We start from the raw sequence: 26,276 nt of genomic DNA on the forward strand, positions 1-26,276 counted from the left end.
CCAAGTTCAAGGGACCAGGAGTGCTACAGAGGACCTCAAGGCAGCACAGAGTAGAGAAATTATCCCCATGGGTTCCCCCAGGACAGCCATTCCAGTTAACGGAAGGAAAGAAGGTGCACTTAGCCAAAACCAGGCTCCAGGAGGAAGGCAGGAAAGCTTCCCAGGACCAGAGCAGTGGAGGATTTGAAAAGTGTGAAGTGAAGGGTGAGCCTGAGGGTGCTGAGGAGAGGCAGAGAATAAAACCAGAGAGGAGGAAGAGCGATATTTGTATTCAGTGACTGACACAGGGATGTGCACAGAGAGGAATGAGGACAATTTGTGAAGATTTTCTTCTAATCCCTATAGTGTTCCTCAAAAATGGATGCACCCCAGGTGATTACAGCTTCAGACTTGGTCAGTAAACCCTTGATAACACAAAACACACAGAAGGCTTGGATTAGTACCAGAAGCATAAGATGGCAGCATACTAATCCAACAGTTTGTCATTAAAATCTGTATTTCAAGCAGAAAAACCTGTATTACTGTTTTTTTCCTACTCCCTCAGGAATTGATTTTCTTTTGGTCTCTAAATCACTTTTTACTTGCAAAGTCACTTTATCTGAAAAATTACAGATTCTAGAAAAATGAAAGATACATTTGGTTGAATTTTCTCCCTCAGTTTCCCTCTGCAGTCACGACTGCTCCCTGTGTTATTGCCATCAGGTTTTGAGTCTGAATCTAGCTCTAGCATGCAACCGGAGACAAGATTTCTACCACTTCTTTTCTTCATCCAGTAGATCCCACTGCTAGCCATGCCATATACTTTCTGACTGCAACCCTGTGAATCGCACATTAGTACCTGCGGGTCTTGAACCGCAAGAGTGGGCCTTCCCATTCTGCTCCGTTTCACACTTAACAAAATGAATGCTCCCTTGCATGGAATGATACCTGGCTCAGGGTATTATTTTCCCTGCCAGCTACAGTTTGGGTTACGTGCGATGTAGAGCATAATGAACTAAATCTAAAGCAGGCCTGGCAAGGCACATCTCCTCAGCCAGTTGCCCTTTCTGCTCTGCGGAAACTCACCCAAGGCAGGTGACCTTGTTCTATCGGTAGTTTAACTTCTGCTAACAGCAGAAGTTAACCCATTTGCATACCGCAGTCATAAGCCACCTTTGTAATATCTGAAAGACTATTCTAGGCTTTCTCCAAAGCTTGAGCTTTTGAAAGCACTTCTTACAAAAAAATCCTCACAGTCCACATTATTAATTACTCTTAGTGTTGTTCTGATTCGTTGTGCCTAATTGTTTTTCTGCAACTTCTACTTGAATTACAATTGGTCATATTTATAATGTGTTTTCATTGTTTTAGCATGTTTGTGTTTCTTCCACTTCTAATTGTGGTTATTCCATTTGCATAACATTTCAAATTGTAATTCATCTCTCCTGGGGTTTTATTTCTGTAAGATTTGTTCTTGAGCTAGAAGACATAATAAGCATACGGGATTTTCATTGTTTGTAACTGTTGGTAATAAGACTATATATTTTTTCCACACACATAATTGTATAGCTCCAGGGAATACCACAGGGTAACAATTACACAAAGTTATTAAAAGTATCCTTTTAAATCTGTCTCAAGATCAGTCAATTGTAAATGATTTTTTTTTTCCCCAACTATTAACTTTATCAGAATAGTAATACCTGGAAATATAACCAACTCTAATTAACGGCTCATTAGGATGGAAACTTGTGACTTATGGAGAGACACTGTGTGTACAAAGATGTCCATTTTTTTTCCATAATTAGAATCATAGAATGGTTAGGGTTGGAAGGGACCTTAAAAGGTCATCTAGTCCAACCCCCCTGGAAGGAGCAGGGACATCCCCAACTAGATCAGGTTGCTCAGAGCCTCATCCAGTCTGGCCTTGAACGTTTCCAGGGATGGGGCCTCCACCACCTCTCTGGGCAACCTGTTCCAGTGTTCTATAACTCACATTGTAAAAAATTTTTTCCTAATTTCTAATCTAAATCTACCTCTCTGTATTTTAAAACCATTATTCCTTGTCCTATTGCAACAGGCCCTACTGAACAGCCTCTCCCCATCTTTCTTATAGGCCCCCTTGAGGTACTGGAAGACCGCTATCAGGTCTCCCCGGAGCCTCCTCTTCTCCAGGCTGAACAGCCCCAACTCTCTCAGCCTGTCCTCATAAGAGAGGTGCTCCAGCCCTCTGATCATCTTTGTGGCCCTCCTCTGGACCTTCTCCAACTGATCCATGTCCTTCTTGTGTTGGGGGCTCCAGAACTGGACACAGTACTCCAGGTGGGGTCTCACCAGGGCAGAGTAGAGGGGCAGAATCACCTCCCTCGACCTGCTGGCCATGCTCCTCTTGATGCAGCCCAGGATGTGGTCGGCCTTCTGGGCCGCAAGGGCGCATTGCCTGCTCATGTTGAGCTTCTCGTCCACCAGACAAGTGTGTGAACGTGTGTGAAAGACAGTTTGGCGAATCTAACTATGCACAATTCGTGAATTTCCATTTGATTTTATGAATCATCTATATTCTTAAGCTTTTTGCTGTGTTCTGCCTGCTACTCCACATACTTCGGAGAAGGAGGAATAGTGTTGGAAGATCTGTTTCAAAACAGGCTAATTATGAAAGATTATCAGTACCTGAACCAATCTTACCTAGGGAGAACAAAAGAGCAGCAGTATCCTTGATAAGGCTGCTTTTCCCTAACTTCTCTGGAGGGAGCAGAAAGAATAAAATTTCCCCAGAAGCAGAACAAAAGCACAGGTGTCTGGCTTGGAGACTGCAGAGCTTAAAAGAAGGAGGGGCAGGGTGGAGGGCAATACTTCAAGAAATGATAGAAAGCTGAGAAACAAGGGGGAAAAATGGAGAGGCAACTGTTTGCCTACAATAGTAGGTGAAGAAGAAAGAAACTGTCAGCAGACACTTAAACGTACAATTCAGACAAGACGACACACAGAAGGGAATCTGAATCCTATAAAACTCATGCCTAATGTCTGTTACTATTCCCCAGTAAAGATGCTGAGGCAGCATTTTTGTCGTTTAATGCACAACTGCACAGTCCTTCCAGTAGTTCAGGTACAAACTAGATGGTTTGGGAACATCCACAAAGCCTCTTTTTGTCTCCTCTTCCACATTGTACTAAACTTAGGAGTTGGCATATTCACCAAAGGGAACTGTGGGATACATTGCTACTGCACTGGGCTGGGGAGGTAGAAAGGCAGCTGTATCATGAGTCTATTTGCATGAACAGACAGTGAACAGAGAGAACTGTTCCTTAGAAGCATGCCACCATGGGAAAAGTGAATGGTAGGGTTTATGCAGGCTTGAGGCGGTGAACATGCTCATCTGGTGTGCTGAGACCCACCAGGACCTGCCTGGCCCTAGTGCCCCTGTGAAAGTTCAGCCGGAACCTTCTCTGGGAAACGACCACACAGTAAAGCTATTCAGCAGAGCCTAGGATATAACACTGGTACATCTATTTAATAGTAAATTGAAAAAAAAAAAAAATCACCTCTAGCAGTTCAATTTCTGAACTTGTAATTGCCTCAAAATGCCATTAAACTACTTGTTATAAACACAGCATTTTAAGAGGCAAAAGTGAAGGAGTAGAAAGTAGTCTGGAGATTTAATTATTTTACAAATATATATAAAGTAATTACCAGTGAGATCCAGGCACTTAAACCCAGGTATGAATCTCAGGAAGCAATGCAAAGGGACACACCTCAACAAGAGCTGAACTTCAGCCCTGTAACTGCAGCAGGGCTTGGACAGGACTGTACCTCCAGGACTCACACTGACCCCGCAGCACTGAAACAGGAAGGACGTCAGTGTAGCATCCCCATGTTCAGTCTACAAATGCTATGACTGCCAACAGCTGTTGCACAAAAACTCTGGAGAGACCTTATGGCGGCCTTCCAATACCTAAAGGGGGCCTACGGGAAAGATGGGGAGAGGCTGTTCAGTAGGGCCTGTTGTAATAAAATGAGGGGTAATGGTTTTAAAATAGAGGGAGGTAGATTCAGATTAGACATTAGGAAAAAAAATTTACAATGAGGGTGGTAGAACACTGGAACTGGTTGCCCCATCCTTGGAAACACTCAAGGCCAGGTTGGATGGGACTGTGAGCAACCTGATCTAATTGGAGATGTCCCTGCTCCTTGCAGGGGATTGGACTAGATGACCTTTGAAGGTTCCTTCCAACCCTAACCATTCTATGATTCTATTCTAAACTTACTTGAGGATTTCACACTTAGTGCTACCAGGCAGTAGAAGCACTTCATTCCACTGCTTTTCCAACAAGCATCTGGACGGTGTGGAGCACAGATTGCAACTCATGCTGGGAAGCAGTAAATGTTACTTGGTGTCACATATACAGACATCTGAAACACCCAGATAACCCATAACCTGAAACATCGAGCATACCACAGCCACCAGAGAAGCAATGGCAACAAGGATCAAGGCAATTGGTGTCTTCCTTCCCAATAAACAGATATGTCAAATAATCAGGGCAAGGTGCCCAGACTTTTGGTCCCAAAGGTCCCCAAATGGTTACTTTAATTAACTTAACTCTGCCTACCTCTTTGCATTCCCGAAACATGGTATACCCTAGATCTTGCTGCTGCTTCTCGTGCAGCTTCCCAGAGACTAGCTGAGCCAGAGGACACGTCCACATGACACAAATGGCACAACCCTAAAACTCCCTAAACTGGGCAGATGGTGGAACACCATCCACATGGGTACTGTCCCACCACCACCTACTTCTGACTCCAGAGCCAGCTCACTCAGGTCAGCCTGCCAGTGCTCCACAGCACAGGAATGTCCACAGTGTTCCTACCATATTAATTAATACTACAGGGAGGTAAGCACAGTGACAGTAAGACAACTGATCTCACAATTAAAAAAAAAAAAAAAGTCAGCTACTTTTCAAATACTGCACCAAAACTTTCAAAGTCCTCCAAACCTACAGGACAGAGCAGTTAAGTATGAAGCATTTCAGAGAAAATTAGGCATCAGAGTCCCAATTAAGATAGACAGAGATTATATCTCCCCATGAGTTATCTTTCTGCAAACACAGCAAAGCAATCCAGTACCAGTTCACAGGGGGCAAATAACAATTAGAAGAGTGTTTGTTCCCTTGTCAGCTCAAGTTCTGCCTGAAAAACATAGCATCACTCACACAGCTCTGGTGCCATTCACAGAACAAAGAGCTAGATCAAATACAGTGGAACAGCCTTTCACCCAAACAAAACAGGTCACTTTTCCCCTCCCTCCCTAAAGATTGTTTTTATATCAAGAGAAACAGAGTTTATTGGAGGGATCTGTAATCCACTCCCATGATGGGGTGTGAGTGAAGCAATTCGGGCTGAAGAAAACAATGTAGTTCTTCCAGGACATGAGTTGTGACACGGTTTCTGTAAGAATACGAGTGTGAAAAGCTAGAAGAAGAACTCAAACATCTTAAAAGGCCATCCCAAATTTCATTATGGCCAGGAATATGTATTACAGAGCAGAACTAATTTTCTGGAGTGTAGTGCATTTAAAGAAAATATAGCCCAGCTTTTTCAATCACAGCAGATTCTTTTTTTTTTTCACACTTCTATTAACTTAGCATTTTATTTCACTGAAATGCTATAGGTCCTCCACATAGAAATGTGTCTCACAAATGCAATTCTCAACTAAACAGTCTTCCAAGTGCTGCTTGCCTTTGAGTTTATCCCTGTGGGGGCACTGAAGGAAGGAGGAGGAGGAGTGTGGAGGAGAGATTCATATTGAAGAAATGCTCTGAAGTAATTCAGTAACCCCAGATCTTTTGGTATACAGTTTCAGAGCCTCCTGTAGCTTGGCTGTATGTCAGGATTTATTAAATCTGGGTACCATATTAGAATAAACATTTATCTCAGCTTTTCATAACACCATTCTGGTTCATCTACACCACCACTAGCATGCAACTACAGGCCATTGGTGTAAGTGCTAACTGTTATCTCGAGATCCCAAATTGCAATCCACTAACAGAAACATTTGACACACAATGCCAATCTCTCTCCAGCCTGCTCTTCCGTCCATCTGTAAGAATATCAAGGTGCCCGTTCTCAGGTTGTAACAACAAATTGGACAGCAGGCCTTTAGGAACTGGCTGGGAAGAAGAAAAAAAAAAAAAAAAAAAAAAAAAAAAATCTATGCTCCAGCCTTGCCCCTTGATAGCAGTCCTACACTCATTGCTTTACCCTTCTGTGAACTTACACCAGTTTTTGGCTTTTAAATTAAAAGTTGCCAGTAGAGTCACAGCCCTGGGACACATACAGACAGCTGGCTTGGCTACGTGAGGGCAGCAGGGATCATTCTGCAGCTATTAAAAAAGCATTGTCAGAGAGAGCAGCATCTTAAATGGCACCTGTTGGCACTTTATGTGCCACAAAACAATACATGCAAAGGATGACAAATACCATGTGCAGTTTGGGTTCTCTCCAAAGATTTTACTACAGCATTTGTCAGGGAAACACTAGTTCTGGTTGAATATTGCACTGTAACAGAAAAATCCTGTCGGTGAGAACTGTATGGAAACAAGACCAGTGTCATCAGCAGATGTGCAGAACTACAGAAAAACCCCACAAAGCACTGCTTAAAAAAGAGAAGATGAGCAGCAGACTTGAACACCAGACACATCTCCTGAAGTCACTGAAGGCCCTCTGTCTCTAACAAAGATACTCTTCCGCATTTGGACCTATGTCTCTTAGCCAAGTGCTGTCAGCAGCATGAGGGGCCAAGTTCAGATACCCAAGGATTCCTCTTATGAGTTGAGCAGTGATGGTTTAAGTCCCATACAGACACCTGGAGACACTTAAATACTTTCACTAAGAGTCTTTACCAGCAACACTTCCTTGATTCTAAGGGAAGAAAGCAAAACCAAGTTTTAGATGGAGGAGAAAGGAGCTGAGTGGGAAACAAAACAAACTCTATAAAGTCAATGAGTGATAAATCAATAATATCTTCTAGGTAAGGCATTCCTATCCTCAGGATCTCTCGACAATCTGTCTTAACTTAAGTCTTTCTCTCACAGCTGTGAACAGCTATTGAACCAACATTTCAGTACTAGCATGAGGCATACCCCTCATTCTCTGCTGTCGCAGTTGCGGTTTGCTGTTCAGAAGGTTCAGCTCTGGACCACAAACCAAGTTCTGAAGTAGAGGAAGGAAAGAAATTAAAAAAAAAAAAATAAAGATTCTGCTTTTTCATTAGCTATTATTTCACTGAACAAATAAGGCACAGAGGCACCAAAATAAAAAAGAACGTGCAAACTCGGGAAGTAGAAAACAGTTACAGAGGAGTTCCTACTAAGAGGAGAGCTGGACACAGACAGGGAAACTGTTGGTTCATTTCAGGAAACATGAATGACCAATATTCAAAGACAATAATGATGCAGCAGATCTCCAGGGTCCTCTACTGACCTGGCAAGAAAAAATGCAAGGCTCTCCTCTTGTCATGTATAGGACAAAGATGCCACAGGCAGAATTATTCACAGTAAGCATATGGGTAGGATTATGGTGCTCACCGTTAATTTTAAGAGCCTGACTGTAGACAGGCATCTCAGCAGAACACCACAGAATGACCCATTAAGAAGAAATATAATTCTCTCAGGGTGATAGGTCATCACAGGATTTCTATTTTTGGGCCCCATATTCAGCTATGCAATACATCATGATTAGCACCTAACTTATAACAGTTTCTTGGGTGAGGGAGCGTGGTTTGGCTAAACCTCAGGAAAGGGACACTGTGAATGGGGGTCTGAATCAAGTCTGCACTTCATGAAGGACCTACAGCCATAAAAGCTGTCTAGGTGTTCCGATTTGGGTTTGTGATTTTTTTTCCCCTGGAACAGAGCTCTTTGATATACTTCTGCAGCACATCATAAGTCAAAAGAAATACATCAGGATTTTTGTGGTGAAGGCTTACTAAAAACATGCAAAAGAAAAAAAAAAAAGATGACAGAAAGCATTCTCAGACCCTGTTTAAAAAAAATAAATAAATATCTCTTTCTCAACATTTTCTTTGGCAGTCTTACAGTGTAGCATGCCAGACCAGTACCTCCTAGTAATCTGGTAAAATATTTTTGTGCTTACTGGTATTTTAAAGGCATTAGTATTTTTTGGGTGTTCAGAAGGCTGGAGGGACCAAGAAGAATAAAGGAACACATGTCTCAGCACTAGCCTGAAGTGCCATGGTGTGATGAGCAGCTCTCAGCTGGCACCTGAATCAACAGCCTGCCAGAACACGTCCATCTGAACAGCCAGACCCTTTCCAGCTCTTTTAATTGACAAAAACAGGAACTATGTGGCCTGGTAGTGAGTGTTGAGGTGTTGTCTCCACTGTTTTCCTGTGTGTTCCACTGTGGTTTTCCACCCCACATCCTACTACAATTTTCACTCTTTCCCAAACAGCACTATAACCCAAATAATAAATCACCATTTTACAACCAGTCTGGGCATGGTCACCACAAGCAGCAGTTTCCTGAAGCAAAGACATTTAGCTGTGCTTACTGTAAACTGAAAAGAAACCTTTCTGTTTGTCTGTGCCAGGGCTGCACGGCCTTGCCAGAACAGTAGAGCTCAACTTCACACCCACAGAGCCTTCCCTCAAAGACTGACGCTGAAATTCTAGTAAGATGTGCCAATGTCTATCTCCTATCTCTCCTTAGCAGGGAAAGAGGGTCTCTCTGGCTGGCTGGCTGGCAGTAGAAGAGATTCTGATGCCTCCTTTCCAGCCAGCTGACAGATACATAAAGGGAGGCTGTCAATTCATTTCCCATAAAGGAATTAAAACAAGTCTAACATCTTTCATCTCAAATCAAGCATGAGCAACACTATGCCACACACGCACACTCACTGAACCCCTAAATCCTTTTAAAAAAACCCCTGTATACTCGTTCCACCAGTATAAACCTGCTAGATCTAGCCAAAACGTGGACTGCTTGGGTATTTTCTGAGGTTAAATGAATGGAGTGCTCTATTTAGTGCTATATCTCATCACAACATTTCACTGCATCAGTCCATTAAATTTTATGCCTCTGCATTCAGGAATGGTAGCTACCTACAAAAAATAACTATTACTGCACCCTAACTACATTAATAACTACAGAGAAGTGAGAACACTTCACTTGATAAAAGAACATTTTAAGCTGTCCCACAAGGGAAAAAGAATACATTTGTATTTCTCTTGGTCAAAGCATAAGCTCACCATTTGATTGCAACTTGTTTGATAGCAATCTGCTAACATTTGTCTAAGGGTCCTTGAAGAATCAGAAGAAAAACAGCACAAGGAAAACAGAGCAACATAAAGCAAACTTCAAGACATTTGGTGAATACCCAAGTAGGAGAAGTGGAAATGATTAATGGTACAGTATCAGCACCCAACAGCACACTGGAAGGAAGATATCTGTGTTTCAGAACACAGGGCCATTAACACACAAGGTGAAATGACCACGCAAACACCAGTTGCTGAAGGACAAGGTAGTAGGAAAGACAACAAAGTCACTGTTGCCTATAACACCTGGTACTAAAAAGCCAGGGCAGTGGGCCAACACGCTGACGAGAAAGAGCAAAGCATGGTAATTATTCCTCCCCTCTCATTAAAAAAAGCAGTAGGGTTGATTTTATCCTGGAACAAAAACTATATGCCATTGAAGGAGCACTACAGGATCAGCTCAATATCCAAACCTAACTGTCTAATAATAAGCATTTCTTTTCTAAGCACTTGGCAATGGAAAAAAAGATCACATGGCATTTTGCAAATTATTGTGATATTTTTCTCAAATGGGCATTAAAAAGGGAACAAAGGCTTTTAAAGTATAACTACAAAAAAAAAAAAGAAGAGTTTTACTCCTTTTAAAAATTCTAAAATCTAGATGAAAGGCTATGAACTCAGAAATTCTGAACTTGGGCTCACACGCTGAGCAAAATTCAGATCTGGAATACAAAATGTAAGTGTTGCCTCAGTTGTGTAATTTCATATTCTTTCAAAAAGCACACCTTGCGATTCTTCCATGAAGTGAATGCTAACGGTTATTCTTCTCTTGCATAGCTAGGCAATAAAATCTAATACACTTAAATAAATTAAACAGCATGCTTCTAACTCTCATTTAGAAGAAAATCTTCTAGACACAAGTGGAAATGACATAGCTACCCTTTGCTATGCTGGCAGACCCAATAAGATTCACAGCAAATTTCAACATCTTTTTAGTGGTGGAGACAGTTAATGAAGAGTTAGATAAACATAAAGGAAGCAGAACTTCGGATCAGTACGGAGTGGAGAAACTGTCCTTCGCACGTTAGTTCTATATCTCTTCCAGTACAATCTTCTGTAGCATGTGTTATCCAACAATGCCATACATTCTTCAGGCTGCTGCTGAGCTCCTCTTGGATGTTACAGATACCATGGTGGTAGCACCAAAGGTAAGCTTTCTACAGAATATGCAGGACTTTTGAAGAGGTGACATCCAATCTTTAACACAATGAGACTTCAATAGATAGGGTTAGGCTAAGTTATCTCCTCTTACACTACTCAAATCATACTCTTCTTGTTACAGATGTACATATACCAATCTACCACATGATCTGTTTTGAACAACTGGTTCTCTGTCTCACTATTTTCTATGCTGCGCTAAAAAAAAAAAAAAAAAAAAAAAAAAAAATTATAATGCTTTAAAAACATAAATTCTTGATCATCAACAGCAATAGTTTTGGAACTGTCACAGTGACTTTGCTCTCTGGAAAGGTTTTTAAATGCTCTTATAATACAGGCATTATGGGAAGAGTTGCTTCTAAGGTGAAATCCAGTTAGGTTAATTTTTTTTAAATTTCTTATAGTTCTGTTTTGACTAGACTGCTCTGCAGGCCTGTCTGCCACTGCAGCCAGTGCAGTGCACAGCATCATTCCTGCTTGGTGACTGGAACGCCATGGTTACGTTGTCTGCTTTTATGCTATCCTGCAAGTTTGTTCAATCCCTTAATGGTGAAGAACTTGGCTCTCCTTATTATCTCTTTGTCCTTCACCTTCATTCAGCCACCTGTGTGTACTCCAAGACCACAGTTTACAAATTGCACCACTAAAAGGAAGGGTCTTCAAAGCTTTTGCTGAAACCGTACCCACACTCTGGGTATTTGCTGTTTAGACATCTGCCCCACACTACTCAAAATAATTCTCCCTCTATCGCATGTTCATTTTACATTAATTCATGGGAAGCAATGTTATAAAAATATATGCAATCATATATTCCTAATTGCTGCAGTAGATCTATTTTAGTACTAATAAAGGATGCAAAAAAAAAAAAACAAACCCAAAAACCCATATAATGAAGCCTTTAAACCAAAAGGTAACCAAGCTTAGACACTCCTGGCTTTAAAACATGGACTAAAGAGCTCTTAATAAAAACAATTTTCTCTCCTTTGCAGCTGCTCATGATTCAGAACCTGTGTTTCCTCAGCCTCTTACACAGAACATACAATAGAGGGAAGCTAAAAGGCAAGGTCTAGAGCTGTTAGTATGGTAAGCATCCCATTTTATTTACTTTCCTATTCCATGTAGTCCAAATGCTAAGTAGTACTGATCTTGGCAGTAAAGGCACTTTGTTTCACATGAAACTGATAACTACTGCTATTTTTAAATGACTGTTTTTAGCCTTTCCAGAGAAGAGGGTGACCTGTGTCTGAGCAGCTAAGAGCTAGCGTGGAGCTAGGGTGGCAGCTGAGAGATCAAGTGCCTTGCGTGGGAGAGCTGGCCGGCACAGCCCTCGGGTCTGGGGCCACCTTTCAGCGACCCTCCCTCAACCAATGCACTGGGATCTGCTGCGGAGGAAAATTGCCAAAATATCTTCCCATCCCCAGGTTTTCTGGCAACTACCTTGTTAATCCAATGACATAATTTAATGCTGACAGGCTGTCTCTCCCACACGGGGAGCGCGTGCACTAATTTCTTTTCTGTTTTTATAGCTGCTCAATCAGAAAAGATCTTTCCTGTTTATATTTTATAGGCTTTAATAGTAAACAGATGTTTCTTCAATACTGGCAGAGTTTCTTGCAGTCAGAGACTGTTAAGAGGTTACAGAATAATGTGACTACCCCTTTGTCAAGAGGGACGTTTTTCAATTGGGTCTAATTTAACCTTAATCCTACCTAAACCTTGCGTTGCTTCATAGTTTTTATAGCTGTAACTTATCTAGATTAGATATTTTGAATCATAAAGCTATGATTATGGAGAAGTTAACTGTATTTATGTTGCTGAGAGAAATTATGTAGATTTCCTTGGTTGCTTATCTTTTTAAACACAGAGATTTGAAGGAGAATTTTTTCAAAGACACAAAAACCAGTGAAGTCTTTCCTGCATAAGGAGTTATTTGAGAACTGCCACTGTACTTAAAACTCAGCCTATACCTTAACACTTTCAGCCTTTGAATGGGCTTGGACATGTGATCTATGATTTTGCTCTTAAAAATCTCTCCATTACTGGTCTTGGAAATTGCTCTCCTGATTGCTAAGGAGAACAGTTCAATGGTTAGTGCTTGCTTGTGAACCCAAGAGCAGGGGTCAGCACCTGCCTGCCACCTCCCTGCCTTCCTATCTGATCTTCAGCCTGTCATTTGGGGCCTCCCTGTGAAGGTGGAATTTTTGAAACAGTGCTGCCAGGGGTGTGAGTTGCCAGGAAGGATTTCCAGTTACCTTCTTGATGAACGTGCAAAAGCTTATGGTTGTAGTACAGCTTATATCTGTTCCTGAATTAAAAATCGACTTCAAGTCTGTTGACACAAAGCTGTTTTAACACAGTTCTAGTCACCAAAAAATCTAGTATAAGAGAGTCCTTAGCCCCACTTTGCTTCAATATTCCATTACAAAGCTTCTCACAACAATCCTGGCTTCAAGTATTGCCAGAATTCCTCCTGCCATCTATCCCTTGCTGCTCGCTCCCACAACTAAGCTAGCTGCATTTGGGTGACATTTGTGCGGTTCTGTCGTAAGCTGATCTGGCTTTAAGACATCTCTGTACTTTTGACAGATTACTGTTAAGAGTGACCAGTTTCCAGACTGGGTTTGTAACATGGCCACGCTACAGCTGAAAGGACACTCTAAGAGAGAAAGGTAAGACTATCTGTCATGAGGGATGGCAATATTTACTCCAGTCTGCCACCCAAACCAACACATTGTGGGACTACAAGCCCAAGTGCTCAAGAAATGAGTAGTCTGTCGAGATACATCACATTGAGAAAACTGAACAACCATAACAATACGCCTTAGTTCTAATTGTAATGTAAAATATGCTGTTAGCTTTTAAAATGAGACCCTTGACAGAGAATATCCTAGCTTTCCTCTCCCATCCTGCTTTTCTGTCCGGTGTTACCCACTGCAGCATTCCAAAGTCATCTCCTGGCAGATGCTGCTGACATAGTCTGCAAATGCCCCATCTTCATGTACAAACTACCTTTTGGTTACAAGCCTCCCTCTTATTTCCCTCTCCTCATGGAGGACGTCCACTGTTCTGAGAGAGTCCTCTGCTCCGTAGGCACAACACACCAGTGTTAGTTCAGAAAACTAATTTAGTTCTGAAAAAGGAACTTGCTGATATGCCCGCACACTTGTAATGGCTTCTATCTCTCTTTCTCTTGAAAACTCTTTTCTCTTTCCTCCTCAAAATTATACTTCATTTATTAACTGGTTTTAATTTTTTTTTTTTCTGAAACTAAGCATCACGTTCCGATAGGGTTTGATTTGGATCTTAACCAGGTAGCTCCCAACAGTCATCCTGGAATAACAGCTGAATCCCAAAAACCAGAATTCTTACTGCAAGCCCTTAGAGTTAAAACCAGGGCAATCTCTACATACTCATCGTGAAGTGATGAGCGCTTGGACCTTTCATTGGTATTCACAGTATATACAACTTTCTTCATTTCTATGAAAGTCTCCCATGCAGGAAAGCATTTTGTTGCTTCGATTTTAATCGGTCAACACTTCCACCACCAAAATAATCTGAGGTTCAGACAGGTATTAACGTATAATTGGGCTGTTCTGCTTGAATCGATTTACGCACGTACAGATTTTTTTTTTTTTCCCCTCAAATGGACAAAGGCATCTCTCCATGAGGTAAAAAAATGCTTGTTTTAAATATAAGAACACAACATCCTCATTCTCCACTTTGCACTATGCAAAAAAATTATATGAAGGGAATCTGTTCTGACATCTATTCCAGCTGTGCTTTTTGTGCAGTCCAGAGAAAAATCTACAGCTTGGTAACCTCTCCCTCTGTCTCTGCCTCACTTACTCTTAGAGAAAGCTGAAAAATACATACATTTTTTCATTTCACAAGCCTGGCAAGATGAAAAGACATTTTGTAAGTTGTTGGTAATTTCCCAGACACAATGCTATTTGCTGAACACAAACACAGCTTTTACAGGAAAAACTTTTACTTACTTTGCCAAAAGAATAATTAAACTAAAATTTTAGATGTGAAACAATTACAAGGCAAGACACTCATGCCAAAAGAAATATCAAATGAGGAAAGGAAAAAATACTTTCATTCTCCTAGTGCTTTCAGAGCTGCACCTAAGACACTGTTCAGTGAGCACTGGGCTTCAATAACAGCATCAAATCACTGAAAAATCAATTAAGGATGAAAACAGTTAGTGAATTCACCAGCGTGAATGTCTTATATGAGAAGGCAAGCTGAAACTGCAACACAAACCTCTGCAGAAGCATCCTTTCCAAGAACCACTGGATGTCAGAAAGAAAGGAAAAAAAAATAAACTAGAAGTCATCACTTTAGGCTAACGTCAGATCACCTTAGCTGTAAGGAACCAATTGCATATTTCAACAGGTCAAAGCACTGCTGCTTGCACTCTACTTAAATCCTTTCACAAATAAGGACATTATACTTCCCAGTTTAATGCCTCAGGGAATAGTAATCTTTTATACAAAATTTGAGGTGTGCTGTCAACAGTCTTATGATGTACCTGTGAAAAATGCTGCACATTTCCTCACACATTATCCTCCTGCAGCTCTCTCTGCACTACCTCAGCTTCATTAGCTGAGGCTCCAAAAGACCTCCTTCCTCCCTCAAAAAAATTCTCTCCCCTCTATTAGTCTTGCTACCTGCCAGCCTTGCCTTTTCTGCAAAAGTTTTTCCTGAAAACAACTGCTCCCATCCTTTGCCTTCCTGTTTTGTGACTTACCTGCTGTACTTATTTTTGCCTCACCAAAGGAGAGTTTCAAGTCAGGTCTCTGCTAGTTAGAACCTATGGTCACAGATACAAAGACCAGAAATAAAACCTTTATCCTAGCTTCCCTTAAAAGGTCAGCTTTCAAACAAATTACAAATGCCACAGATTCTTGTACTGCTCATTTTAAACCCAGTCATATTTTCAAAATTTTCAAAATTTTCAAAACAATATGTTATAAAACACATATTCCTGAGCAGATTCTCCCTACAATGGATCACAGGGAGTGTGCTTGCTTTACAAGGGATGTCTGATGAGCAAAGCTCTGTCTGTGGAAAAACATTACGATGATTCGTGGATACAAGAAATACATGCCCAGAAAACCTGATTTCCAGCTGCCAGCAATGCTATGCGGCCTCAGAAGCTGATCTCCACACCACTATGTCCAGAACTTATAGCACCTCAGATGTAGGAGAAGTGAGCTAGTCCTGAAGAAAGCCGCTGCACATAAGCAACAACCAATAAAACACTTCAGGAGAGGTTTTACTGCCCTAGAAAATCTGGAAGACATGTTCCCTTTACAGCTCATCAGTATGTTTCCAACATTAAGTCACTGCACGTTAACTAGAGTTAAGAGATCTTCCTTCCATGTGCTGGACCCATGATAATCCTGTGTTTGTGCTAGGCTAACTACTGCAAGGGGTAAAAGTCTATTGCATTGTCTAAACAAGAAGAGACTGTGGAAGGAATGGTCTCCTTTCCTTGTAAGAATACCTTCTCATCTCCAGTGCTTCCTGTCTCCTTCAGGGTCCCTACAATTCTCCAAGCTTCTTTGCACAATGTGTCATCATGTTTTTATTGCATCTTCCCCTGAATTTTTATGTTGGTGACACATAATCCACCATTATGTACTATTTCACAGGCACAGCCAGACACCCTTGTATTAACAAAGGGCTAGAAGTCTTCTAGTAAGAACCTTTCTTTTCTAGCTATTTTATGTGTTTGTATGTATGTGTACATTGTTTGACAAATACATTTTTTAATGTAACACCTCAATTCTTTCTGCTCAAAAACTGGCTCAACTATAGTGATATTTACAATTTAACCTTTTGCAATAATTGAGTTTCTATCTTTTGTCTGTTCATTGATTTTTTTTTTAATTATTATTATTATTTTGCTGATGCTCTTGGTATCTGCAACACAGACACTTGTCAATATATTTTGTCCAACAACTTGCCCTTCACTTTCTCAGCGTGTCCTCTAGGCCTACATTCCTGTACACATGGTTTCAGGTCATGTTAGTGAAATATTTATTTGCATGTTTCATTGACTTTTCCCTAGCTAAGGAATATGTGCCATGCTCACTCATCGATTTTCCCTTTGGTTATAATTAGGAGAGAGCTTATCTTATCATAATCTTTGTGAATATCCACATAGCTTCAGTGATCCAGTAAAAGTTTTTCTTGTACTCATTTATCTCCAAAATAAAATGAAACCATTAAATAACAGTTAAGGTGGACGCAAGTATCACTAGCATGAGGCAAAAAAAAAACCCCATTGTAATTATTATTTCAAAGAAAGCCAAATAGACTAATGAAAATGACAGTTTATGTTAAGGAAAGCCTTCACAAAAAAAACCCCACAAATTCTAGAAAGTATAGGAATGCTGTAATAAGATTCTACACAGCTGCTCATTTTTGCAATTTACCTTAACCTATCCTTCCAATAGAAACTGCAAAGAAATATGATCAGTAAATGTTATATATTAATTACAAAAATGCATGTTGTAGCCCATTTCAACCAGGCCCCACTTCCGTACTGCTGCATCATCTGCTGGTATACACCACACATATATGCAACAAGACCTGTCCTGTGATTCATTCTCCAGTAGCAACACAAAGGTCTCTACTCCATCTTATTATGCACAACAGCACAGCAGCAAGATAATATAATCAAACACTGTAAATCGTACAGAAAGACATAACAAACTAAAACTTTGCCTACATATGTCTATCTGCTAGGCACTCCTTATAAAGTAGAATGGTCAAGTTCATTTTCTAGGTGTTTCAACTGGCAAATTCTGTCTCAAGCTTCCTCTGATCTAGAAAATGGGAAACCTAGATGTGCAGATAGGGTAGGGCTTATCAACAGTTATTTCTCTGCTTACAGGCATAGAATGAATGCAAGGGATGACTGTAAAACAAAGCAGAACTTCAATGGGAAGCTGAGAAGGAAGACAATGACAGGAATTGAGAAAAGCCAAATCAATATTTCAACTACAGCAGGCAAGCCAAGATCTCTAGGTTCTTTGTCACGAATTCAATCCACTTCTCAGAACTGTAGAGGTGAGCAGCAAGTCCCCTGTGCTCCGCTTACAGATCAGTGTCATTCAGAATGGGAGAAGGCCAAAGTTTTCAAAATGTCTGTGCCTTCACCATTGAGGAATACACTGCTTCTGGGAAATCTATTATCTCCTGGGGACATTATCTCACCTCTTGAGGCTGGATGGGGAGGTTGTCCATCTGAAGCCCTGTTCCTTTCAGGGAAGAAACATTTCAGTTCTCAAGAGCTATTTGCACGTTAGCTTGATTCCACTTACCACTTGGGTGCTGCTCAAGTTATTCAACCTCCTCACAGGCCCTCAAGTTTCGCAGCCCCTAGAACAGTCAGTGGCATGCAGGACTTCAACAGTCTTTACTGCAGCCTCTACAGAAGGCAGGAACCTGTCCTATTTCTTTCCTTCTGCCTAGGCTTGAGCTCCTTGACACAATCAGAGCAAGCTGTATTCAATAGATAAACTGGACACATTTCTCTCAACTCCTCACTAGCAAATAGGAATAGAAGTATGGTGGGGCTCTTCTGAGTAAGTTCAAGGAAGGAGCTCACACATGACAGCAAAGAAGGTAAAGAGGAACACTTCCATTAGAAGTTAATTGGTAAATGAGGATGAGAGAGAACAAACATACAGAAAAGTCACCTTCTTCACATCACTGGCTATTTGACCATGATAACAACCCTCTTACTGTTTATGATGAACAGCCTCCCTTGTGACTGAAGCTTCTGCAGGAACCACTTTAGGATTCCAATGTCTACCCAGCCACAGATACAATTAAGCCCAGCTTAATCATAAGAGAAGAACAGTACAACTTCAAATATTCAAGTCTCTTCATATCAATAAAGTTTGTATCTGAAACACACAACAGCTTCTTTTATTTGCCGCAGACCTACAACTATTTTTGCACGTACTAGTGAGACCAAAAATAAAAGACATATGGATAATATCTTATGACTTTGTTTACTGCCTGTTTCTACATTTGCTAAGACTTGTGACATCTGAACTCTAGCCACAATTTGCGGTTTTTTTTATGGTCAACATCATATCTTTCCCAGTGCCATTTGTTTCCCAAAATTACTTCCGTTGTCATGGGCTGGAGATTTACAGTTGAAGCTGACAGAACCATTTCTGAGCACTATATATCAAGTTGAGAAAAAAGAAAAACAGTTCATAAAGAAAAGCTGACTACTGCCTTAATTATTGAGATTTCTACTTCACAAAAGCAGTGAGGGAATTTAAGAAAGTGACAAAGTCACAAAACTCATAATTTCACAAGCACCATGGCATGCAGATTAAAACTTACCAAAAGTTGCATTTGACAGCAGGAATCAGATGCCTTCACAACTTCTTACATTTTTACCCTGCGTTTCTCAGTCCAGGCTGATTGTTTCAGCATTTTCCTTTGTTGTTCACCTTGAGTTGACATCAGGTCACCTGCCAGTTGTTTGCACTTCTTTAGCTTTTGAGACTCAGGGTGCCATCATTTATACCTCATCTGCCTTTTTCTGTGGATGAAGAAGAAAATATTCTTTGTGAGGGTTTTTTTGGGTTTGTTTTTTTTTTTTTAAGTTTTGCTATATTACCTAGTGCATTACCCAATCAGATTATAAATCAGAATACATGCTTCAAAGTCATGACAAAACGATCCACATGCTGTATACTCCACTGCCATTGGGTACAAGTTACACATAATTATAACTTCATTTATTCACTGAAGATAACTGTCTGTGCTATCAGTGAACCCAGTTATATGATAAGAACAAAGATTTTTATTTCCCAATTTATATAAGGAATTGATATAACCTCCTGTGTATTTCATACCCAGCTAAACAAAAGTTTGAAAACACAAACACACATCATCATGTTTATTTATACAGAAAACATTTGTATATGAGAGTATCTCATTGGTATGACAAACTTTATCTAAATATTTTTGTAATTTATTGCAATAACAAGCTCTCTTACAAAATAACACTGAAGTAGAAAATTTAAAGGAATTGGGAAAAAAAGAAATCAAACTTCATACATTTATGTGTTTTTTGCAAACCAGTCACAACACAGCAATATGCTTTGTGCTCCACAAACACAGACAGAACAAATTCTGAATGCGTGATTACTGAGCCTCAGCATCAACAAACTCACTGTGGTCCTGCTACACAAAGTGGGGACGAACAGAAGGTTTGCAAGCACTGTAAATATTCTTGCTAGGGTTATACCTCGCTCTACAGGAGCATGCAGTATGCTATATGGTAGGACAAATGAAGCCAGATGATGATGAAAGACAGCACCTAAATAATTGCAGTTCTCCTTTTCACAACAGGGAACATGAGGAGAACATAACTCAACTGGTGGGGTCAGCTTTTCAGGTTGGTCCCCTGTCACAGGGCAGCTGACGGTAATCCTCATTTTATACAGTAATTTCACTACCTTTGGTGAAATGCTGGCAATCATAGGGTAAACTCTGGTTCCGTATGGAAAGCTCTGTACTTTCCCTTGTGGAAATGTCCACCAGTGTGCATGGAGCCAGCCATATGCACACATTTTGCAGGTGGGCCTTATATCTCATCTTTGAAAAGAACAGCCTCTGTGATGTGCCTCTGCTATTAAGAGCGAACATTGCAAGAAAGTGATCTTTTTTATGTGGTCATATTCTTTGCAAAGTTAAAAAGATCATTAGATGCTTCAGATAGATCTCTACTTGCCAACCAGAGCAATCCTCCTTTGTACATGATGTTGCTATGTTCCCTCACCACACCCAATTGCTTAAGTGTTAAAATGAAGAACACTTTTATAACAGACAAATGCAAGCAGGTGGAGAAAAGATTGTTCTAGGAACTTCACTTGTGAATGAGTTCATCCTCACTGTTAATCCTGCACTTTTAACTAGTGTTTTGTTGAGAAACTTCCACGATCAGCCTCATCATGTTTTTGTAAACAAAGTTTAAGTCAGGTGCAGCATAACAAAAAAATGCATTAAGGTTCACTTACATCTTAAACAGGACCAGAATTACTTAAAAGCTAGAGAATAGCTACAAAATAATAATTTATAAAGACAAAAGGAAATAATATGGACTCTTAAGAAAATAAAATAAAGAATTTCAGAGACTGCACTTTTCCAAAGGGATCTATATTTTTACAATAAACTGACAAAACTTGAAGCTGCAGTGAGATATTATTTGGAGACTAATATCTAAATTCAGCCACTGGAAAGGGTTGGTCATGGTCTGCTGGTGAGTGCTTTGAGGGCAGATACTACTTTAGAATGGGAAGAAAATGAACAGGGAGACTAAGAGAACTAGTTGGAGGTATGCCAAGGATCCTTAAGAAGAGTTCAGAAGGACAGACAGCTGCCTGGAAAAACAAAACCAAAACCCAACCCTAACATACTATGCCTTTTCATTTTCCGGCAAGTGCTGCAATAAACAAGGACAATCTGTGTTAAACATGCACATATTCTAGACATAAATACAATACCGAAGGCCCACAGTCATTTGAAAGCATCATTCCCCTCCCCAGCAAAGCAATAGGGACAGGACTACATGACTTGTAGTCATCTGTCCTGTGCTCTGGAGATGTCCCCACCATTAGTGAACCCTGCTCTTCAAAAGTCTCATTTTTTGGAATTTGCAATGTGAAGGGTTTCCACTGACTTTCTCAGTTGATGATAAAATGTTGACATTATCCTTTGTATTTGGCTCTTGGCAAATCATGAGCATTGTAAAGGCAGTAACACCTGTTGCTTCTTTACCTGCCTCTAGCTAGAGCTCTTTTAGGAGCTCTACCGCCAATCATTTAATATTGGGCTCAACTAATCAGCATCTTTGCCCTGTTTTTCCATCCATCCCTTCACTGACCTTGATTGATCTGAGGAAGATTATATTGACAATAAAAACTTAACCATTCAAAAAGAGGCAGCAAGAACATGCTAACTGACCAGGCACACCAACTGACACTAGCCAAGTGCCATTGGCTGCTCAGTCTCGTCACTGGTGTGACGGATCTTTGGGAGCAAACATCTGTTCAGAGAAAGTAGTATATCTTCCAGCTACTGATTTTCACCAGTCTGCTCCTGCGCATCTATCTTTTATGCTGTATGTACTGTATCTGTGTATCCAAACTCCACATTTCTTAAGTTGTTGCACTAATTCTTGTGAGGTAAAATTGCTTTGTTGTCCATCAAGCTACTAACCACTGTGCTTTTCAAGGATATATCCCTAATGGCAGTGCTGCACAGTAGCACCTATGTTTCTATGTTTGTTCCACATCTCTAAAAAAGAAAGCAAAGTAGTCTTAAGCAAGTCTGCTGCATTGTAGCGACAAATCCTTCTGGATGCACTTTCACATTAACCCACCCACTGTTGGCACTCGATATTTTTGCAGTAGTGTCTAGAGAAATGGACAAGTGATTGCAATATGTGTCAATATTGTCTTCAAAAATATTTACTACTCTTTCGCCAAACACCAGTTTCATTAGCAAAGGGAAGTGTCATCCATGTTTCATCTGACAAAAAGCTTAGTCCATAAACCCCAGAACATGCCTACTTGTGGAAAATAAGTAGTCTCACTTCCCACAAGGCAGAAATTGACACTTCATCTGCAAAAATGCACCTGTCAGTCAGTCTTTCCTAGGTCTTCAGTGCTCCTTGCAGCCCTGTCATCCCTTGCCAGCATGGCACATGGCAGAAACCTACTTGCAAAACAGTGCTGGGGTCTCCAATGCCCCTGCTGAGTACTGAGGATGGTACTACCACACATTCCATCTTGTGATTTCACCTGAAGTTGTGGGTGCTTTGTACTCTCATAATCCTGAAACAGCACTTTTAGTGATGCACTAATTGGTTTGTGCTCTTCAAAAACCGCATAAACTTGTCTCAGAGTTTGTGTTACACATTATCGCTGAATATGAGGAAGCCTTTCTGGTTCACTAGATGTTTGGAATTCGTCTTTCTCAACCAGACTTTTTGTTTCTTTCAGATTTCCAGTAAGTTTGTTACAAAATTACATTAACTGATGGGGGGATCAATGGACTTACTCTGTAACAAGAATAGTAAGGATTAGTTAGTTAGTAGTAGGTAAAATCATTTTGTTTTAGAAAAACCCTTCCATGTTCACAATTTCCTAAAGGGGTTTAAAGTTTATATATAAAAATGCATTTCTGCTGGTATCTTGCTTTAATATTTTGTGTTAACTTGCTAATGTATTACCAATTGATGTCAGTAAAGTAAAGTGTCTGGCATTTGAAACAAGGCAAGCAAAACAATTCCACTCACAGCATGGAACTAACATTTTGAAGTGGTCAAGTTATCTAGACATTTAGTAGAAATTAATGACACCAAATTTGTCTTTGGATTTGTAATCTTAATCAGTTTGTAGCTACACACTTGCTTCTTTTTTCAAATCTAACAGTAAAAGTATTTTCTACAAGTATTCTTAAATTCACCTTTAAAAATACCTTGAAGGAACAAAATAAGCACTGCTTTCAAAGTGCACAAAATCTTGGTTAAATAACTTAAGGACAAATACTTCTGAAAATATTGTGTATAAATAATCAGAAAGTGGCTGCCCTCTAACAGCTTAACACAGTTCTTATAATTTTATTGAATGTTTGCAATAAAACTGCAGTACAATTCTTGCAAAAGAGAGTCAAGGCACTCATACTGGCAATGAAACTAGCGCTTGTCAAATTTATGATGATCTTACAGATGCATGCCCAAACCTGGCAACTGCCCAAAGCTTAAGATTTGATGTTTGGTCTAAGCCATATCCTTTAGTTCCCAACTCTCAAATGATGCTATGAAGAGTGAGGAAAAGGGGTGCCAACACAGAAGAAAGTCAAGGAAAAAAAGGGATAAACGGGCATAACCCTGTATTTGAATAGAGGAAACATAAGACAACATGGGCAAACTGTTCAGGCAAAGAAGTGGTAAAACTTCCTTTCTTTAGGAAGTCTGTTTCATGAATTCACTGGACTGCTATCAAAAAAAGAAAACCCAAAACATGCGAATACAAACTACTTCCAGTCTGTAGGGGGAATTCACCATAATTGTATCTTCTTGCAACTTTTAGATGCACAGGGTATACTCAGTGGAAGTTCAGCATACGCACAGATTGTGGGGTACAGCCCTTAGTTATCTCTAACGGCGTTTGGTACATATGTGCAAATGACTTGGTGTTCTGCAAAATGAGGAGCGTACTGCTGTAGTTACTCTCCTAGCAGCACTGGTAAGACCCCCTTCAAAGCTTGCTTTCTGTTTTGCTGGACATGAAGCAGTTTTGAAAGTACTGTTTGCTAAACACTAAAGGAAAGAGCAGGATCATCTTTGGTGGCACACAGGGATGCTCAATATCTGTCAGGAAGTTTGCAGGATCTTTGACCTTCCAACAAAATGTTCTGTGCTTGATTTGAGACTTCATGGGCCTGCTACATCTTTCTTTCATAAATACAAAATCATTAACTATTACTGTTATAATACTGTAACTTTTTGGCAAGTTTGTTGACAGGAAATGCATACTGATGCTTCATAATTTTCATGGTAGTCTCTCACTGTTGCAAGACAAAGCTTTCTGTTGTAAGGCAGAGCTAAACTAAGCCACCCTCTGGGTACGTCTTGTGCAGAGAGAAAGTTAGGTAGAAAATTTAAGGAAGGGTATCATTTTCACCAGAAAAATAGGACAGGTCTCCAGTCAGAACTCTGTCTGTGTCAGTATTCCTTACCCTGATCTATAGGCAATACAGAGCATTGAGCCCTAAAGCCATTATTTTAAACAGGAAAAAATATTACTATGCATTTACTCTAAATAAAGCAGACTTAAAATTTTGGGAAAATCCACATTCTGCCAGCTGCCTACAAAGCTTGAAACTAGATTCCCACAGTGCCTGTAACCTTGAACACCCTGATGACCTAGGAAGCCTGCTGCCTAGGGAATAGCTTAAAACAAAAAGATGTTTTTCTTTCAATTGAACTGTTCTGCTGGGTTTCTCCTCAAAAAAAAAAATTAAACTACATTAAAAAATAAGTTGAGTTAATTCCTTCTTCCAGCCCCTTCCCCCCACCAGCTATGGAGAATATTTTCCTCCCCATGAAAATTGCACAGGGGAGAAATTCTCTTTTCTAGCCAGCACCATCTGGATGTAAAGCTCAGAATGTTGAAAGGGCATGAGAACTGCAGCAGGCCAGCAAATAGATGAGGAAGGCTAATGTTAATTTGCATACTCATTAAAATTCAGCATGCTTCAAAGAGATAGAAGAAAATTGAAGGAGATAATGTATAAATGCAGTAAAAAGTAACAACAAGCAGAGATAGCCTAAAACCAGGAAGAAGAAAAAAAATTACTGCAGACATTGGGGGGAGAGAAAAAAAAAAAAAAAAAAGAGTTCAGTACCTCCATTTGGTAGATTGCTGAAAAGTCAGAACCTGAAACAACTTTAAAAAAAACTTCTAGATCAGCATTTCTCAAGCTTGTTTAGACTGGGGCTTCATCCTGCAGCAGAAACTATTCCCAGCCCCCAGCACCATATCATTATTTAAAAAATGATCAAAGCTGCTAAATACTTGACTCAATAGACCGTCACTGCTTCCGGTGTTGTAGAAGTTCTTTCCCAGTTTCACTTAATACATTGAGATAACAAAGCACAGTAAGTGCAGAAGTGTTCTTAGTGCATAGGTGCCCTGAAGATATTAGAACTGGGCCAAGTAGGATTTTTTCAGTTCAGGAGATAGCATGCAGCAGTCTCATCCATTTTCATAGTTAACACAGAAAGCTAAAAGCTCTCCCTCACATGAACATGCAGGCAGGCTTATCATATGACAGTCCCATGTTCATAAAGGCACTTTATATAGGTTTCTCAACATCTTTCTGTAGTATTTACACCAACTTCCTTAATCACACTCCAGAATCAAGCACATGGAAAAAATTTTTGCTGTCTTTCTCCATATCGCTGCATTGCTCTGTACTCCAGGAAAAATGGAGTTCACCGTGCCATGCATCATGGGATCTTAGAAGTATAACGAAGCCTCTGGAGCTCGCTAGCATAGAATCATAGAATGGTTAGGGTTGGAAGGGACTTTCAAAGGTCATCTAGTCCAACCCCCCTGCAAGGAGCAGGGACATCCCCAACTAGATCAGGTTGCTCAGAGCCTCATCCAGCCTGGCCTTGAACGTCTCCAGGGATGGGGCCTCCACCTATGGGCAACCTGTTCCAGTGTTCTATAACCCGCATCGTAAAAAATTTTTTCCTAATTTCTAATCTAAATCTAGCCCCCTCTATTTTAAAACCATTACCCCTCGTCCTATTGCAACAGGCCCTACTAAACAGCCTCTCCCCATCTTTCTTGCAGGCCCCCCTGAGGTACTGGAAGACCGCTATCAGGTCTCCCCGGAGGCTCCTCTTCTCCAGGCTGAACAGCCCCAACTCTCTCAGCCTGTCCTCATAAGAGAGGTGCTCCAGCCCTTTTATCATCTTCGTGGCCCTCCTCTGGACCTTCTCCAACTGGTCCATGTCCTTCTTGTGTTGGGGGCTCCAGAACTGGACACAGTACTCCAGGTGGGGTCTCACCAGGGCAGAGTAGAGGGGCAGAATCACCTCCCTCGACCTGCTGGCCACGCTCCTCTTGATGCAGCCCAGTATGCGGTTGGCCTTCTGGGCTGCAAGGGCGCATTGCCTGCTCATGCTGAGCTGCTTGTCCACCAGCACTCCCAAGTCCTTCTCCTCAGGGCTGCTCTCAATCCATTCCCTGCC

The sequence above is a fragment of the Chlamydotis macqueenii genome, chromosome 2, assembly GCF_036417535.1.
Source record: "Chlamydotis macqueenii isolate bChlMac1 chromosome 2, bChlMac1.mat, whole genome shotgun sequence".
Taxonomy (NCBI): domain Eukaryota; kingdom Metazoa; phylum Chordata; class Aves; order Otidiformes; family Otididae; genus Chlamydotis; species Chlamydotis macqueenii.